The sequence below is a fragment of the Nipponia nippon genome, unplaced genomic scaffold, assembly GCF_047370975.1.
Source record: "Nipponia nippon isolate SJK-2023a ecotype South Korea unplaced genomic scaffold, ASM4737097v1 scaffold_3, whole genome shotgun sequence".
NCBI classification, from domain to species: Eukaryota; Metazoa; Chordata; class Aves; order Pelecaniformes; family Threskiornithidae; genus Nipponia; species Nipponia nippon.
The window spans coordinates 15,073,198-15,090,955 of NW_028262347.1; the positions used below are offsets into that span (position 1 = coordinate 15,073,198).

Genomic DNA, 17,758 nt, shown 5'->3' on the forward strand with positions numbered 1-17,758 from the left:
AGTAATATAACCTGTTCCTCATCCCCACGGAGTCAGGATCAAACGGATCAAGCCTTCACCTGAAACCTCTAACAGGTTCCCTAATGGGCATCATCAGCAGACAGAATTCAACAGAAAAGGTTCTTCATTAAACTGAAAAGCAGATGTGAACCCTTCTAGGAGATACGTATTTTTCAAGATAAAGGGGAAAGGTTCTGTATTCCTGTGTTCTCCACAAGACCAAAAAAGGGATGTCTTGAACTTCAGTGTTTGACACTGTCTCATGCACTGGCAAAAATATCTAATTTCAGGAGGGAGAGGCCAGGATGAGCTGTAGCCTGGTTTTCAACTGTGCTGCTGGGGGCTGATGACCATGGGAGCACCACGTCTTGCTGTCCCCAGGCATGATGCCAGAGGACAGCCGTGGCACCAAGGTCAGCATAGCTCCTCCGGCGCAAGGAGCTACCAAGAGAGGAAAATCGGCTACGGGCACGTGATAACTGAGGAAAAGTGCTAAAAATACCGACGGAGTCCCTTGCTGTTCCTGCTGGGGTTCAGGTGGCAGAGCTGGTGGTCCCCAGCTGGGCACCAGGTCTCCCCGGCCCTGGCACAGGTGGGACTCCAGCCCCAGCCCTGACCTTCCTTCAGCCACGTGAAAGCGGGCATCTTGTGCTGCAAGTGCTTTTGATCCATCTCCAGCCACAGCCAGATCTCTCTGGGGTTCTCCTCAAACTTGCCTTGTTACGAGGCTGCAAACATAGCCTTGCTCAGTTTTTCTCCCAAAGTCCTTCAGTCTTTTTCAAGCTTCTTTGAATGAAGGACTTTGCTATGCGCAGAGGGGTTTCTGGGTCAGCTTCATCAAATAATCCTGGTACTGGAGGCACATTTTGTACTGGGAAGAGACCTTATATCAGTTTCCCGAATTAAATAAGTTTTAGTGGCAAAGGACTTTTTTTTGGTATAGCTGCTTCTGACCTTATTTTGTTAATTGTGGGAATAGTTTTCTTTCGTACTACTAGTTGGGTCACAGAAATAATCATTTGAGCCCAAATGAGGTAAATAGTCTTTCTGTGCTGTTTTTTATGGGAAAGGGCTGACCTTTGGATATTTGCCAGCAAATATTACCTACATATGAAAAAAGAAAATACAGACCATGTTTCAGAACACGCGTTTCCCAAAATCAGACTCGGTTATCACAGGGTAATCACACAATTTGATCATCATGACCTTTAAAATTTTCCACAATCACAGCTTTTGAATGCAATTGTTTGCTCTTTGGGTATTCTAAAAGCAGGGGATTTTTTTCCTTTCTGCTCCCACCCTCGGGAGCAGAGAGCACAGCACTTCCAGGCATATCCCACTTTTGCTGCATGTGGCAGCAGTGGCAGCGCGGAAACCTAAAAACTTCCAGACCGGTTAAAGGCCGAAGGGGTCTGTGGGTGACTGTGGGACACTGAGGGGTTGCTGTGTCACTGAAGTCTTAAAGATAAAGCCTTTGAGCTACCTCTCCGAAGATTTAACTCATTTCTCCAGACCCATACAACTGCTTAGCAGCTGAATGCCCCATCAATATGCTTGCAGAGTTGCTGGTGCGCTTACAGTGTGCTGTAAAAGAGATGGGAGCCTTCTCCACTCCCAGGCAGCATTTGCAGACTGCTCCAGCGATTGTGTAAAAGTGGGAATTTACATAATTTCCCCATCTGACAGGGAAATGGTACCTGGAGAGTCATTTTGCAGGCATAGTTTTTAGGAGAATCTGAAAAGATTTACTTTAAAAAGTAAAGGGGTAACATTCATCTGGATGCAGGTTCCCCCAGAAATTTAGGCTTGGTTTCTGAATCACAGATGTTCTTCAAAATTGATGTTCACTCCAAATGAAGCTGTATCTCCAGCTTAATACATTTTTTGTGGTGAGCTCAACCATCCATCTCGAAAGTTGAATACTCTAATTCAGAGCATTCAAGATTTACTAATGTAGCTCTCAAATTGTAATGCAGATAACAGTGCCTCTATGTGAAAGCATTCAATTTAGAGATAAAATAGAAAAGGACTCCATTCTGCATTTCAGTATTGATATAATTTAACTGCCGCAACAGTGCAATTCATTCTTGCATGCTTTTGGCTGCCTGCCAGCACAAAAATGGTGTGTGGGGAGAGGGAGAGAAAGAGAAGACATTATAGAAAAATAAAGTATACTGGGAAAAGGGTGATTTTAACGGTAGGAACTGTACCTATGCTATTATTTTTTTGCACAACTCCAGTAAAGCTCTACCCATAAATTGTCCATGGTCAGGCTTGACCCATAAAGTGCATAATTTTTCAAGGTCTGCCAACTATTTTCCTATTATTAATTCTAGTAATTATTGCATTTTCAAACAAAGAAACAGTAGTTTTGAGAACTGAAGAGCAAGACTCTCAGAGATTTCCTAGATTCAAACAGGACTACCTTCAATAGGCAGCTTAAATGTTCTGACGTGGAGCAGTGCTGAGAGGGCTTTCACCTCTGTGGGCTGCAGGGCTGGGAGTATGGATGGACCAGCTACTTGAACAGGAGAAGCTGGGGTGTTTTGCAATGAGATTTCCCTGGGTGGATTGTTTTAGAATAATTTGCTCACATTAGAGTTAATGCGAATAAATTATTTTAACTAACTCTAAATATTGTGACTCATGGAATAAAAAGAGATGTATACTTGCACTTTAGCAAACCTGGGAACAGTCTCATAAATATTAAAGAGTGGTACACTTCGTGCAAAGTCCCTTTAAATAAGCCTGCACATTTCCACAGGGCAACCATGTCTCAAGTCTGTTTAAATGAAAATTGGCGATCGTGTTTCTTTTAAAATGAAAGCTGGATTAAAAGTTTCTGTAAGAACTCATTTCCAATATAACTCACTCATTCTCAAGCCAATACTGCGGTCCAAAACAAATGTTCAGGTCATCCACAAGGTATTTCTGTCAAAACAGTGAAACAGCTGTCAGTCTTCACCATCTGTTTTCTTACAGTAATTCTTCTTTTCACTTGAATTCCCATCTTATGAGTTTTTTTAGGTTGTCCAGAGACACATTTCTGCAGTCTGCAAATACTGTGCGATTCACTTAGAGGAAGCCCCAAGTGTGATCATTTGAAATGAGCGAATTTTTAGAACACAGAATTAAATTGCAAAATATTTTGGCTGCATTACAGTGACAATTGCAGCAATGGGGAGTGCTGTTTATTTTTGATTAGGAAAATAAACAGCAAAGTGAAAAAATGGAAGAATGGAGCTAGGGAGTTGGACTTGTTCTGGCTGTGTCCTTAATGGAGTCTGACTGCTGTCTCTGTGTCCAGCGGTAAGGTTACTATAGACATAGTGTGGATTTCTATTTGGAAACACAGGAAGCATCATATGAAATAAGGCTAGATGTCAACCCGGTCCATCAGGTATCCGTGAGCACGTGTGCCTACGGTGTGGAGGAGCACAGCAGAGAGTTGGTGTGGAGAGTGTGGTGGAGCAGGGCTTGGTGGTCTTCAGTGCTTGCAACTAGATTCAGCGTGGCTGTGTGAAGCTGGAGTTAGCACTCCTTCGTTTAGGCAAAGCACTGCGCTGGTGGGGCTGGACCGCACCTACTGCAAAGACGGCAAAGTCCAGGGAGCGCTGCACTGCGCTGCAGAAACACAAGTCTCTGCTCCTTCAGTTGTGTCTCCATCATATGCCCCTTTGTCGTGTATATTCCTGGCAGCCCCTGAAAGTGTAAAAACCTTACAGTGGTCAAGCTAATGGCTAGCTTAGAAAGACAGATGGAAGTTTATATCTCTGTTTTATTTTACCTAACATCAGCGTGTGCTGCTAGCTGTATAATTGTTTGATCCTCTTGTTAACTCTGTAAGGCTCTTGGTTACTTGATACCTTGAAATGAGGACATCCATGGGTTATTTAGCCATTTTGTTTTCTAATTAGAAGGAAGACATTTCCTCAGATGTAGATAAATGCTGCCTTCCAAATACTTGAAGTGTTACTCTGCTTTTGACTTATGACAGGGCAGACAACATTCTTCTTTGGTATATCCGATTTTGTTCACTTACTTTCTAAACAGTCGCAGGCTTTTCAGTTTCTTTCTGATTCAGGAATTATTTTCTACCTTTATTGCCCTATGTACGTTAGTATTTGCACTATCCCTTTCTGAACTCTTTCTGTTTAAATACTATTCTTTTGAGGTATGAAGCTCAGAACAGACGCACTGTTAAAGGCAAGGGTGAGCATTTGGTTTACCTTGGGACCTTATGAGTTAAAAATCATCTGTCCTGTTCCTTGTGCATCCCAGCATTTTGAGTGTTTCTGTAAGCAGTAGTTCATACTGAGCACTTTTTCCTTTGTGGCTGCATTACATTTCCAAGCCAGTAATGCAAAGGAGTCATTCAGACCATTTCCTTCGCATTTGTCTGTGTCCTAGCTGTCACATTGCTTTGTCAGGACTCTCTTGAGGAGTTCCTTCTGTTTTTTTCTAGTTTTGATTAATCTAAAGAATTTTTTTTTCTGTTTGTCTATTCTCTAGTTCTCTCAGGTCATATATAAGTATAATTAGCACCACTAGTTTCAGTCTGGGACTTAAGCGCGCTTGAGTGTAACCTTCCATCATACTGAGAAGCGACCTTTTATTGACGCATCTGTTCCTACAGTGTTTGCAGGCCATGTCACTGCTTATCTTTCACACCACGATTTACTTATCTCCTTGTACAGAACTCTGCCAATGGCTTTCTGAAAGTGCTGCTGGACCACGTCAGCTGCTTCTGTTTCCATCCGCTATCTCGTAGGGTGGTGAAAAATGAAACAATCCCTCCGAGTCCCCTCTGTCTGAGCAGCAGTTCAAGGAGTGCAAGAATCACGGTTGTGACTGATCCATCTGCCTTTTGTTCCTCTTACTCAAGAAAAGGACAGCTGAAAAAATCTTCCCTGCTGCAACAGTTGACTTAAGCCTTTCTTGTTGACTGATTCTCACTTTTACAGCCTTGTCTTTCTCTATCTTAAATTAAATCAACTTTAGATACCATTGAAGCCAGGCATCCTTTGAAACGTCATGCTGATAGGAAGAGGCAGATATCAGCTAAGCAGCAGGTATTAAAATACCAGGATCAACTTTAGGAAAGGAAGATACATCTGCTTTACAAATGCATTTTCAATTTTTTTTGTTCCTCCTTGTGCTCCTAAAAGGAAAGCAGCAGCACTCTTTGATCTTAGAAGACTGCGACACATTGAGGAGTGTGTCACAGAACTGTTCCCTTGCTTATTATAAGAGCCAAAATGTTTTATTCTTTCCCATCATTTTAGTATTAGATTGCCCAGCAAATTGCAGAACAAAGCAGCTGATATTAAAAAGAAAGAATTCATCTCTGCTCATTACATGATTCAAAAAGGGGCTGGAGAAATGCATGGCATGAAAAATCCATTGAAGCCATTAAACACTGCCTCTGGCTCAAGAAGTCCCTGCCCTGCAGCATGCTGCAGAGTAGGGAAATATCCCTATATATTTTCCCTGTTTATGTAGTCTTTCCTTTCTTTCTGTGCTCTCTGCTATTGGCAGCTGTTGAAGAAAAGGTACAGGGCAGAATGGAGACCCTCTGCGGGGTCCCGCTGTCCTGGGGGATGGAGGAAGGACAGTTATTGAGTGGTGGCACATGTCTGGGTGTGCATGGGAAGCCAGGTTTGTCCTGGAGAGAGAAGGGTGAGTCAGTACACCTTGTTGTAAGGCAGTCGGGTCTTCTCTCTTCCGTTACACAGAGCACGGGAACTGGAGCTGCTGGACAATTATCTGATCATTTCCTCCTGAGCAAAAGCAAAAGCTTCCCTAAGAAGACAGGTGCTTCAATACAAACAGAGGATATTGTTGCTTTGTGAAATTCTTTAACGAAGATTGTAGAGACTGTATTCAGCATCTTTGAAATATGATGTCTTTGATCAGCTGCATGTGCAAAGATGGGCTGAGGTAAAAGACAGGGAGAGAATGCACGGTTCCTTTTAATTAAAATGATTGATTACTACAGTGTGTGATAGTCTGAAACTGATTAATGTTCTTAATGAATTACTTTAATCTATTTGTGGGTTTCTTTTTAAGTCTCTTGTGGGTATACATTATCAATAACTTCCTTTGCTAAAGCAAATTATTTTTCCTCTGTTGTTTAGGATGGTTTATCCAGATAGCCACATTCAGAATTACAGCCATTAGAAATCTGAGGTTGCTTATTCACAGGCAGGAGATTTAACTAATTATTATCTAAAACATACGACCTTCTAGTAACCTTCCCCAGAAAGGCAAGATGCAGAATGAGACAGTAGTAATTAGAGAAGTCACAAATGTCAAGTTACAGCTTCTGAGTAACACTTTAATCATTGATTCATTAACGCTGGTCAGTGTCTTGCCCTTTAGGAGGACAAGGTATAAATCCCAGTTGATGACTGACCTTACTGTCCTCCTGCATGATGGGCCGGGGCTCCTTGCCACAGCCTGGTCCTCTGGAGCATCCCCTGCGCAGGAGATGATGGTCCTGCGTTCCCTGGGACTCAGCAGCCCTACTCAGTGGGGGGATGCTAAGGGACCGGGGGCTTTTCGGGGGTTGCTGCTCTCAGCTGAATCAAGAGGTGGTGTGTCCACACATAGGGTTTGGCAGAGGTGACGGCAAATTGGTCGCCTGATTGGTATTGTTTCTGCTCAATTAGGAAAACATGAAAACAGCATGTCTGCACTGCAGTCGCTGGTCCCATCGCACATCCTGTGCACAGTGGCAGTGCTCTGCTGTCAGACTGAAGGTCCCAGTCTCTCCGGGATTTCTGTCTCTTCTCTTTAATGGAAGTTGCTGGAAGAAAATACCTCTTAAACCTCAAATTTAGTAACTCTGGAACAATATCTTTGAATCACCCAGCTGCTTAACACCTGGTTAAATACCCCTCAACTACTTGGCGATAGTTAAATTCACCTTCATTAGGTAGACTTGATGCCAGTGCCACTCTCCCTAAGCTGCAGTCTTCACCAGTCATTATCGGTCCCTTTAAAAGATCCCATGAGATGTCTCACCAACGGGGCTGCCTTGGGTCAGGTATTCCAGGGATGACAGAGGATCCTACAATTTTTTGTTTATCACTCATCCTTCCTTCCTAAAGCTGCGACATCTCCTCCTGTGTGGTGCAGAAGCTCATCTGCTTCCTGTAGGTCTTCTCTCTCATTTCTTTTTAAACATGCCTCTGTGCTTGCAGGAGCCTTTCACAATACAGATATGTGATGTCTGCATACCCAGTGTAACTCTGGGATGCTGTGGAAACCTGGCTATGGAAAGAAATACTCATTCTTCCCAGTGCAAGGTGGTCTGCTGCTTCCCCATGCCAGCCGATCGAGCAGCAGTTGTTGTTAGATACAGCTGCTGCTGTCGGAGCTGCCCCTGACTTTGGGTGTCTCATTTTATCTGGAGTACTGCATCCAGCTCTGGGGTCCTCAGCACAGGAAAGACATGGACCTGTTGGAGCAGGTCCAGAGGAGGGCCACGAAAATGATCAGAGGGATGGAGCACCTCTCATGAGGAAAGGCTGAGAGAGCTGGGGTTGTTCAGCCTGGAGAAGAGAAGGCTGCGGGGAGACCTTATTGTGGCCTTTCAAGACTTAAAGTGGGCTTATAAGAAAGATGGGGACAGACTTTTTAGCAGGCCCTGTTGCGATAGGACAAGGGGTAATGGTTTTAAACTAAAAGAGGGTAGATTCAGACTAGAGAGAAGGAAGAGATTTTTCACTATGAGGGTGGTGAAACACTGGAACGGGTTGCCCAGAGAGGTGGTAAATGCCCCATCCTTGGAAACACTCAAGGTCAGGTTGGATGGGGCTCTGAGCAACCTGATCTAGTTGAAGATGACTCTGCTCATTGCAGGGGGGATGGACTAGATCACCTTTAAAGGTCTCTTCCAACCCAAAGCATTCTATGATTCCATGATTGCCTCGCACCTCTGACACAGAGCCTGCAGGCAGGTATTTGGCGTTTTGTTGGCTGGAGGAGGAACTGGATCAGCTCCATCCATCCAGAAGCCTCCAGCGATAGATATTTGTCTTCTGCTTTAAATTTCAGCCTGTGAAGGTAGTACTCCTACCTACAAGGGTAGTGCCCATGGCATGATGAGTGCTTGTGTCCAGGGCTGGCACATCCCCGCCGCGGTCGCCTGTGCTGTGAGGAGGTTAAGGTATATAATATGGTGAGAAAGCAGGCTGCTTTTTTTTTTTTTGCCCCTAAGTTCTCCATACTCATCAAGTTTGAAAGCCTAGGGCAAGATTAATTAAAATCAATGAAGCAAAGCAAATTAAGCACTTAAAAGTGTTCTTTGGGGGCTATCAAAACCAGAACAATTCAAAATAAATATTCAAATGTCTGGGGTTTGTTATGAGACTATTTTATCGTTCAGCCCATTCATCCTCTCTCTCCCTCCCCCTTATTTCTTTATCTGCTTTTCACAGGGCTCAGCAGATGCTCTTTCCTCAGTGTTTCACACCAGCATGTCTCTGCAATCTCAGGACTCTGCTCCCACGCACCTAAAATAAAAATCACACTCCAAACACACAGCCTAATCCAGTGACTCTCCCTCACACTAGTAAGCCTTGCAGAGATATAAATAGCACAGTTCAGGTTAATGGGATGGTTTGTGAGAAAAAAGAGTAGGCTCCCACTTCTGAGTAGCAATCATGGGATGAAAATCTGTGTTTTGTTTTGACTAGAAGAAGCACAATTTTGTATTGTGTATATATGATTATCAGGAAAAGTCCTATCACTTGCAGGTATCACCGAATGCCTTAAGCTGTGTCCCCAGTTGTCTTCCAGATTGAAGCCCAGACTAGGCTCAGCATCCTCCATACAGGAGGAGTTGTAAGGGTAGATGTTCACTCTATGAAATCTCGTCTCTGATTTTGTTTTTTAATTCAGTCTGTGCTTCTGTGCCACCTGAGTGGTCCTATATGACCCTGTCTGGTAGGAAAATCTGCTGATTAATATATGCCTGCTTCTGCTTGAGGTCTTAGTGACTCTTTTAAAGCGATTCCAGCCACAGAGTCCATCACTCACGGATGGACTTATTCAATACTTCCCAGTATAATTCTAGATGTTGTGGGGGGACTATGAAGGTGATAATTGAAATCTCTAGCAAAAGAGTTGTTGTCTACTTAGACTGTATTCAGCCTGATTACACAAGATGAGCAGTGGCATTTAGAACTTTGCATATTTAGCAAACCTTATCTCGAACTTATCACATGAAGGAATAGGAATCTGGAGATAAATCCTCCAGGTTCCACTGTGTCTTTGGCTCTGCGTGGTAGGAAGAAGACTCTAAGTCCCCAGGGTCCTGGCTGCTTGTCTGTAACCCATGTGCTGCACTGGGCTATGTATATTCCAAGTCACCAGGCTTTTCTCAATGCTAAAGCAGCAATATTCATGATGAGTAGGAAACACTTATGGTTGCCTGCAGCCCAAACTATGCTCTTCTTATTTTTGTGGTATCAGAAAACAGATCAACACACATTTCTAGCTACCACATGGAGTTTTTACTTCAAATATTTTTTCCCCCTCTTAAATAATTTTCTGAGTTCCCTCCGTTTGCCTGGGTGATTGGAGTGACACTGAAGGGTGCTGCGCTTGTGCCGACCAGAATCAAAACTTGCTTTCAGAAGACTCCTTTGCTTCCTGAGTGTGAGAGATGTTGCTACCCGCAACAGATCTACTGGTCCTCTGGCTCCTGTAATAATCTTGTAGCCCCTGAGTACAACTTTTATTTTGGAAAAATGTTGGGGTTTTGTTTGGTTTTCTCTGCTAAAGTTAAATGCATGACGGTTTGCTCAAGTCAATGTGGAGGCATCATAAAAGCCATGTAATGTGAGCCACTGCACAGAAAGACTTCACTATGGGGACAGTGCAGCGTTGACCAGGACTTTGTTATGAGGATACTACAGTTTTGATCCTTACTGAATTTCTCTTTTTCAAATGCAGACATCTAAAAGTGTGAGGTGCAATTTTGTACGTGAAGCTTGAACAGAAAATAAACTGAGGGCTAACGTGTGGCCTGAGTGAATAAATACATACACTAAATTCTCCTAGAGACACACCAGTCTAAAAGGTTCAGCTCAATAATCTACAGTTAACAGTTTCTGGATGAATAAATTTCATCATGAAGCCTTATGGAAGGCCAGCAAAGGTAATGCAAGTGCTGCCAGGGACTTAGCAGCTCTGACTGGTTGCTGGAGGTTGTAGGTGTAGTTGACAGGTGAGAGAAATGAAGGAAAAAAGTAACTAATTCAGATAAAAAACCTTTCCAATAGTAACAGCACGGCTGTTACTGTACTTTTGGGACATTTTGATAGAAAAATGAACAACCTGGTAAAAAAAGTGGATACTTTCAAGGTTTTAGTTGTTGAAAATCTGGAGAATAGTGAATCTAAGTCTTCAGGGGCCTTTTCCTCTAATTACCTCTACAAATTATTTCAAGAGGTATTGCTAGCAAAGAATACCTGTTAGCTGTCTGCATGGGAGAGAAAAAGACTTTTTGCCACTCCTTGCTGCTTTTAAAACACAGGAAGCTAAAAAAAGCCCAATTTACCTAGATGTATTTCTGCATTAGGGACTAACAAACCTTTCTTATTTCAAAAGAGCCTTTTCAAAATTTGGGTCTTGTATTGGCATGTTACCATTACAAAAACTCAACTGGATAGGGAAGGGCATATTGAGAATTTACCTTCCCGAGGGAAGTTTAGACTTAATCCAGTTAATAAAAATAAGTCAAACATTACAGAAAAATTCTTTCTGAACAATTTATACTTTCAAATAACTAATTCAGTTTGGGCTGACTTGCACCCAGTTTTTGCTTTTCATAAACATTTGAGTGATAAAGGTTTACTGGCATGGATGCTCCCAGCAAGTGAATACAGACACTAAATATTCGATTAATATTACTTACTTTCACATAGCAAGTAAAGGCCCCCACTGGGACTGGAGCCGCCAGGAGCCAGTTTACGTCAGGAAATGTCCGAGACCCCATCCTATGATTCATGGCTTCCTCTCCAAGGCCAGGGTCTCTGCCCTTCCTCTCTAATTCCTTCTCCCCTCTCTGGTCCCACATTTAAAAAAGGTCACAGATAAAAAATAACAAAATAAAATCTAAGCTTCTTTCTTCCTATGCCCTGTGCAAAACTTGTTTTATCCATGTACTTCTTTCTCTATATTTTTAATGTTGACAGGAACATTTGGTTTCTTTGGAAAATTCTAATTCTGCCATTTTCAATGTTCAGGTGTTTGTAGAGGAAAATCTATTTTATCTAGGAAGGATTTGCTCTTCTGCTGTCCTCTGAGGTGATCTAAATATTACAATCATGTACTGACAGGTAGACATACAGCTGCTGTTCTCTCGTCTAATAAAGAGGAATATGAAGTAGAAAGACTTCACCATATATATTTTATTCTTTAGAAAGGTTACTAAATTATAGACTGGTAGCTTCCTCAGACCACCAAACTGACCAGCCTTGCTCAAATAGCAGCTTTTGGCAAGAAAATGTCCCAAAATGGCAGAGGTAATGCAAAGATTGTGGGAGCCCTCTGTATAGTCTTGTAAATACTGCGTATTTTGGTGTGAATTAAATAGCTGATATTTTGCTCAGTGGAAAGCTAAGGCCTAAACCCGTCTCACCAGGCTTTGCTTTAAGAAAGTTAATCTCGTATAAGTTGGTTTTGTAGGCTTCCTCAACAGTTAGTGGAGAGAGTGAAGGTCTGTACCTCCAAGGAGTGAATCTTGCCATGCTAAGGTTAGTGCCCGAGCTGCGCGGGATGGGTCACTCGCCGGATTTGCTTTTTCTTTTCACGGAGTCACAGACAACAGGCTTAGATGAGAAGCTCTGCTCCTGGATGCTTCATGTGAGGCAGGACGGATGCTGCTGAGCGGGTGAATCCTTGCTGGAAGTTCTCTACAGTGCCAGGAACCCCACAAGAAGCTCTGGTTTCTGCCAAACAGCACCAGTTACTGGCAAAAGGCTACTGCTGAGCCCCAGCAGCACATGGGGTCGTTGTGCCCAGGTTCAGGTGCCCTCCACAAGCCGATGAATGGGAAGTGGGAAATGGGTGACAGGCAGCCTGTGGTAGGAGGAGAGCAGACGTGGACCCCTGGGTCAGCCCTCAGAGAGGCAGAAACTGCTCGGAGAGGTCTGTCTCCCAGTCCCGACATCAGCAGTTGGGGGAGAACCTACTTTGCTCAGCAAGAGAAGGCTGAAATAATACGCAAACAGTACTCGCTATTTTTCCTAATCTTGCTTTTCTGGCTGTCAAGTTGCTGCCGGTGTTGTTGCCTGTGAGCGTGTCTGTCACAGGAGCACATCACTAGCTATGGACAACGCCCTCGAAACTGCTGTCAGAGCAGGGCTCCCATCCCTCCCTGCATTACTGCTGTAAAAGTGGCTGCCAAGAATATTTTAAATATATTCTCGTGATTCAGTTGCAGCTGAGGGTTGCAGAGAGGAAGGAAAATGGCTCGTGATGGTAACCCTGCCCACAGCCTAGCTCCTCTGTCTGTTAGCACGGGACTCTGCTGTGAGCAATGTCCCTCATGCTTGCCAGACAACGATATCATTCGTCACGGTCTGTGACAAAGGCATTTTCACCTATAGCAAATCTGATCCATTTAGAAACTCTGCACAGCCCTTGCCAAAATACTTGCCTTTGAATGCTTATCCTAGACACAGAATTCTTCCTCACCACCAAAATAAAAATAATGTTGAAGTTACAATGAACTGCTGTTGTTCAAAAGCCAGTATCCTGTAATAATCATATTAATTCTCCCCCCATCCACGCTTAAATGAAAACCTGTCCGTGCCACTGTTCGGTTTCCCTGGTTACACTGACTTTCTGTTACTCAGGTGCGAATTTCTGATGTTAAAGACGGTATCTCACTGCTTTTGTGCTGTGGTAAAGGTTAGAGGGGATGGGTGAGCTTTTGTCTGTGTAAAAACAACATATTAACTTACATAAAAATGGTAGCATTTACACTATGTGCATGTTTGTATTTTTCAAACAATTAGACGATGTCATGGTTTAACCCCAGCCAGCAACTAAACCCCGCACAGCCGCTCGCTGACTCCCCCACGGTGGGATGGGGGAGAGTATCGGAAGAGTAAAAGTGAGAAAACTCATGGGTTGAGATAAAGACAGTTTAATAGGGAAAGCAAAAGCTGCGCATGCAAGCAAGACATAACAAGGAATTCCTTCACTACTTCCCATGGGCAGGCAGGTGTTCAGCCATCTCCAGGAAAGCAGGGCTCCATCACGTGTAACGGCTACTTGGGAAGACAAACGCCATCACTCTGAACGTCCCCCCGCTTCCTTCTTCCCCCAGCTTTATATGCTGAGCATGACGTCATACGGTGTGGGATATCCCTTTGGTCAGTTGGGGTCAGCTGTCCCAGCCGTGTCCCCCCCCAGCTCCTTGTGCACCCCCAGCCTCCTCGCTGGTGGGGTGGGGTGAGAAGCAGAAAAGGCCTTGATGCTGTGTAAGCACTGCTCAGCACTAACTAAAACATCCCTGTATTATCAACACTGTTTCCAGCACAAATCCAAAACAGAGCCCCATCAAGCTAATATGGAAAAAGTTAACGCTATCCCAGTCAAAACCAGCACAGAGGAGTACTTCTTAATCAACGGAGGAGTGAAACTGGGAAAACATTATTGTGCTTAGTTACCAAAGATACAGTTTTTGTATAAAAATCTGATGAATATTTGATTTACATCTTTGTAATCTCAAGCAAAGCAATTGGATATTCTGAATACATAGGAAAATTTTGCTTTTGGTGGTCATAAGGTACATTCGGTATTGCTGCTTCAGCTTCAGCAATGAAAGAATGGTGGCAGATTTCTTACCTGTAGTACTGCGGGTTGGGATGGTGAGGGAACAGTTTCAGAATCCCCTTTGCCAGCCATGCGAAAGCTTGTAAGTTTAAACACTTTCTCACATTTATACTTCCACCTCACCGCCTCTTCCAGTGCTGGTGTGGATGCAATGATTTCTCTTGCCCAGAGGCTGCATTTAGACCATCCCATTTTAGAAGGTTACAGCTGAAAATATTGCAAATCTCTTCCCTCTTCCCTCTCATAATGTATCCTTAACATACACTGCCCTTCATTCCACTTGGACCATGAAAATCGGTTACACAGAGAGTTTTGCAACATCTGCTCCAGCACTGGAGGAGAGTGGTTGGAAGTAAGCATCCTTAAATGTTGGCACTGTGTGGTTCTTTCCATCATACTTCCATGACGGCATTGCTTTGGCCAGCAATGTTTTTTGTACTTAGAGACTGTTTGTGAATGTGCTTATTTTACAGATATTCCTGCTGTGTAAAAGGGAAAAGGCAGTTTATTATGAGTTTTACCCAACCATGTTACATAATCCCACAAAAGACAGAAATTAGTCTCTTCAGTTTTGTCAACTACTGTATGGTGTTCTGACACTAACATTACCTAACATGTTCTGTCCTGGCGTATGTCTGTTATAGAAGCACAGAGACTGCCATTTTAGATCAAAACATAATTTCCCTGTGTCTGGTATCCTGTCTTTGACAGCTGGGTGCAGAAAAAGTATAAATTAAGATGAATAGGCCTTCAGAGAATATGTTGTGGTTTGGGGATTTTTTTCTTACATAAAAGGGTGCAAGGTGAACTTTCTGGATTAGGAAACACTTTTGGTTTTCCAAAATCCCAGCCTGGCAGGGAGTTATTGACTAATGATTGTTTATTTTTAGGCTTAAATACAAAAGTTCTGTCCAGAAATAGTAAGGAAGATTTTCTATGCGATGGATCAGGAGTCAATAATCTTTAACTAATAGATAGCTCCTCTCTCCTAAGCAAAGGATTAATTTCTCAGAAGACACCACTGTGAAAAATCAACTGGCCATCCTAGCAGTTAAAGCAAAGCCCCTGCTCTGAAGGCGGTCAAAGGGCATGGAGACGTTGTGCAAGCACTTCCATCTTACGAACACCTAAGATAGCTCCACACAAGTTCACCTGTACAACACAGCACGGTGCTGCACAAAGGTAGTGGCTGGCTCTGTAAGTCACAGCCACGTTAGTACCATGCTATGCCCAGCAGAGCAAATATCCCCAAGCAGAGGTCCACACTGACGACGTGTGTTGCTCCCCATCTCGGAGCTTGCTCCATCTGCATTACCTGGGGAAACTCTGCACTTCCTTGTACTGCGCATTACCAGCCTACCTGCGCATACCTTGGGACAGGTGTGGATGTGCTTCCTGACAAATAAGCTACAAAGCAGCTGTGCAACATCCCTGACCAGACCAGTATAAGAAGTGCGTCTCCAACTAAGAGTTGCTATTTTCCTCCCCAATGTAGTTTGCACAGTGGAATTGAGTAACGTGCGTATGCCCAGCCATGCTGGGTTGAATTTCCTTCAGACATTGCTCGGTTTCCATGAAGTCTCTGCGGCTGCACGTATTTGTGTTAAATGCAACGGTGTTAAGAGGAAGCTGCAGCAGGAAAGCTGGAGGGAATGGGAAGAACAAGGAGACGGTCATAGAAACAAAAGAGTCTCTGGGAGCAATCTCTCATGTCAGCAGCTCATAGTGTTCAAGAGGCATCCAGTGAGTTGTACACTCCTAGTTGGCAGGATGAGAGCCTTACTGGTAAAAAGAACCTTAAAAGTAATACAACAAAAGGTTTCATCAAATAAAATTTTATAATGTACTTTCTTTCTTAACACTTACACAGCCTTCTGTACATTAAAGACACTTTCTAAATAGTCAAAATTCAGTTGCATGAGTCAATTTGGATGAGATTCCTTTTACCTAATTGTAGCTGTCTAGGTGGCTCTCCCCCAGTAATTACTGGAGGGAGAGAGAAAGGTACTTGCAGGGTGATTCATTCAGACAACCTCTGATTTGGGTTCCTCTACAGGTGCCCAGCTAGGCTGTCACATTTAGCTTATCAACATCGCCCGACCCTGTGAGAAACACATGAAAATCAGTTAGACATGCCACATAAAGCAAGAGATACAGAGAGCTTTCAGTTTAGCTTTGTGTGATATTTAACAAAAATACCCTATGGACTCTTCTGTATAATGAGATTTTTAGCCTGGTTTCCCCTTGAAATGAGGCGTATGCAATCATGCTGTCTTCCTATCTGTCACATCCTTCTCAGAAATTTTATTATCAATGGGTGTACTTCAGTCAGATCTAACAGAAGAGAAGAGACCCAAATGTCATATCTTACTGAGAGGTCTGACACAGACTAGTTTGACAAAAGAGTCCCAAATTAGTATATTCACTGGATGAAAAACAGCAACAAGAGCTCGGTGGTTATCGGTTTGACCTTGTGGCTGGTTGGTGACAGCCTATGTACTGACAAGTGAATAAGCATGCGTGGAGCTGAGAACCAGTTACAGCATCTGGTGCTTTTATGTGGTCAGCAGTTAGGGGATAAGGGAGTCAGGAGATATCTTTAGGCTTGGGGAATTTGAAGAGGAGGAGTAAGAGACTTAGAGATACTGAGGTATTGCATCCGAGAGCTAGTGATGTAGGACACAAAGCTGCAAAAAGATTGCCTAGTTCTGCTGCTCCCCAAAAAATCTTTTAGCCTGTATTTTTAATGTCACTGGATTAAATACTAACCAACATTTTCACTTCACAGCACTTACCTTAGAACTGACACACAAAATAATGATGAACCCACACAGCGGTTCATAGAGTATTCTCAAATTATCCTCTCATGTATCTGTATGCTCATTGTTCATGTTGAATTCTCTGAATTCAGCATCCTTCCAGGACATGATTACTTAAAGCACTGCCCATATACCGATTTCTCAGTATGACCTGAATGTTAATATTTTTTAAGTTTGAAATAGTTGAATGCCAACATGATTTACAGAGTCTATTTTAATTATCTTGAATAAACAGTTATCATTTCAATTCTGTAACTGTGGAAATGAAAAGAATAAGACGGCATGGAAGAAGAAATGACAGAATCACCTGCACAAAAATTATAATACATGGGTCAAATACAGGCCAAGAGAGCAGAACGGTGGAAAGTGCCAAACTGTAAACCAGCTTCCAGAAAGATTAATAGTAAGGGCCATTATTTTGCTGTTCAGTTTGAAATGGGATTGACTTAAAAATTGAGCCATGATATTGCCAGGATATTCCCATTACAGTTTTACTTATCTTTTGCAGTTCTTGAGGAGTACCCTCTTGTTGGCATAATATTTTTTACTGTTTTTCTTCCCTCCCATATATCTCCTTCTGGCTACACTTTCTGAGTTTCTTTTAGCAGTCTTCTCTCGATCTCTCCAGCAGAGCCTCCTCCATCAAGACAGCCTCTCATTCCTCCTCCTTCCCACTCTACCCAGTCCAGTCTCTTTTCCAGCAGCCCACTCACTCCTTGCACTTTCAAAGGCCAAAGGTTTGTCGACAGTTCAGCTTTACCTTCCTCACTCAGCACCCTCCTGAGCATTCATTTCTGTCATCTTCCCTATGTAAAGTGAGAGAAATTTAAGCAAACAAATGTGATAATATCTTCATGCCCCACTGAACTATCCCATCATCTTCTTGTTGCCACCCTTAACTTTATTAGCTTTCCCTTCTAAAATCCATCTATCCATCTGCCTTCATCCATCCTTCATCCTTCATCCATCCATCTATCCGCCTTGTCTTGGGTAGTAAACCACATGCGGTCCTAGGCAGCAAACTTTGAATCAGCAGAAGTATCGTTCCATTTCAATGCTCTATGACACGTAATGCAAGTGAG

General features: G+C 43.1%; 1 protein-coding gene across 2 annotated transcripts in view; it reads left to right on the forward strand.

The window, feature by feature from the left end:
* LHFPL3 (LHFPL tetraspan subfamily member 3) overlaps positions 1–17,758 on the forward strand; it is a 263,450-nt gene that overhangs the window by 134,234 nt on the left and 111,458 nt on the right. The gene's annotated exons all lie outside the window — the stretch shown is intronic.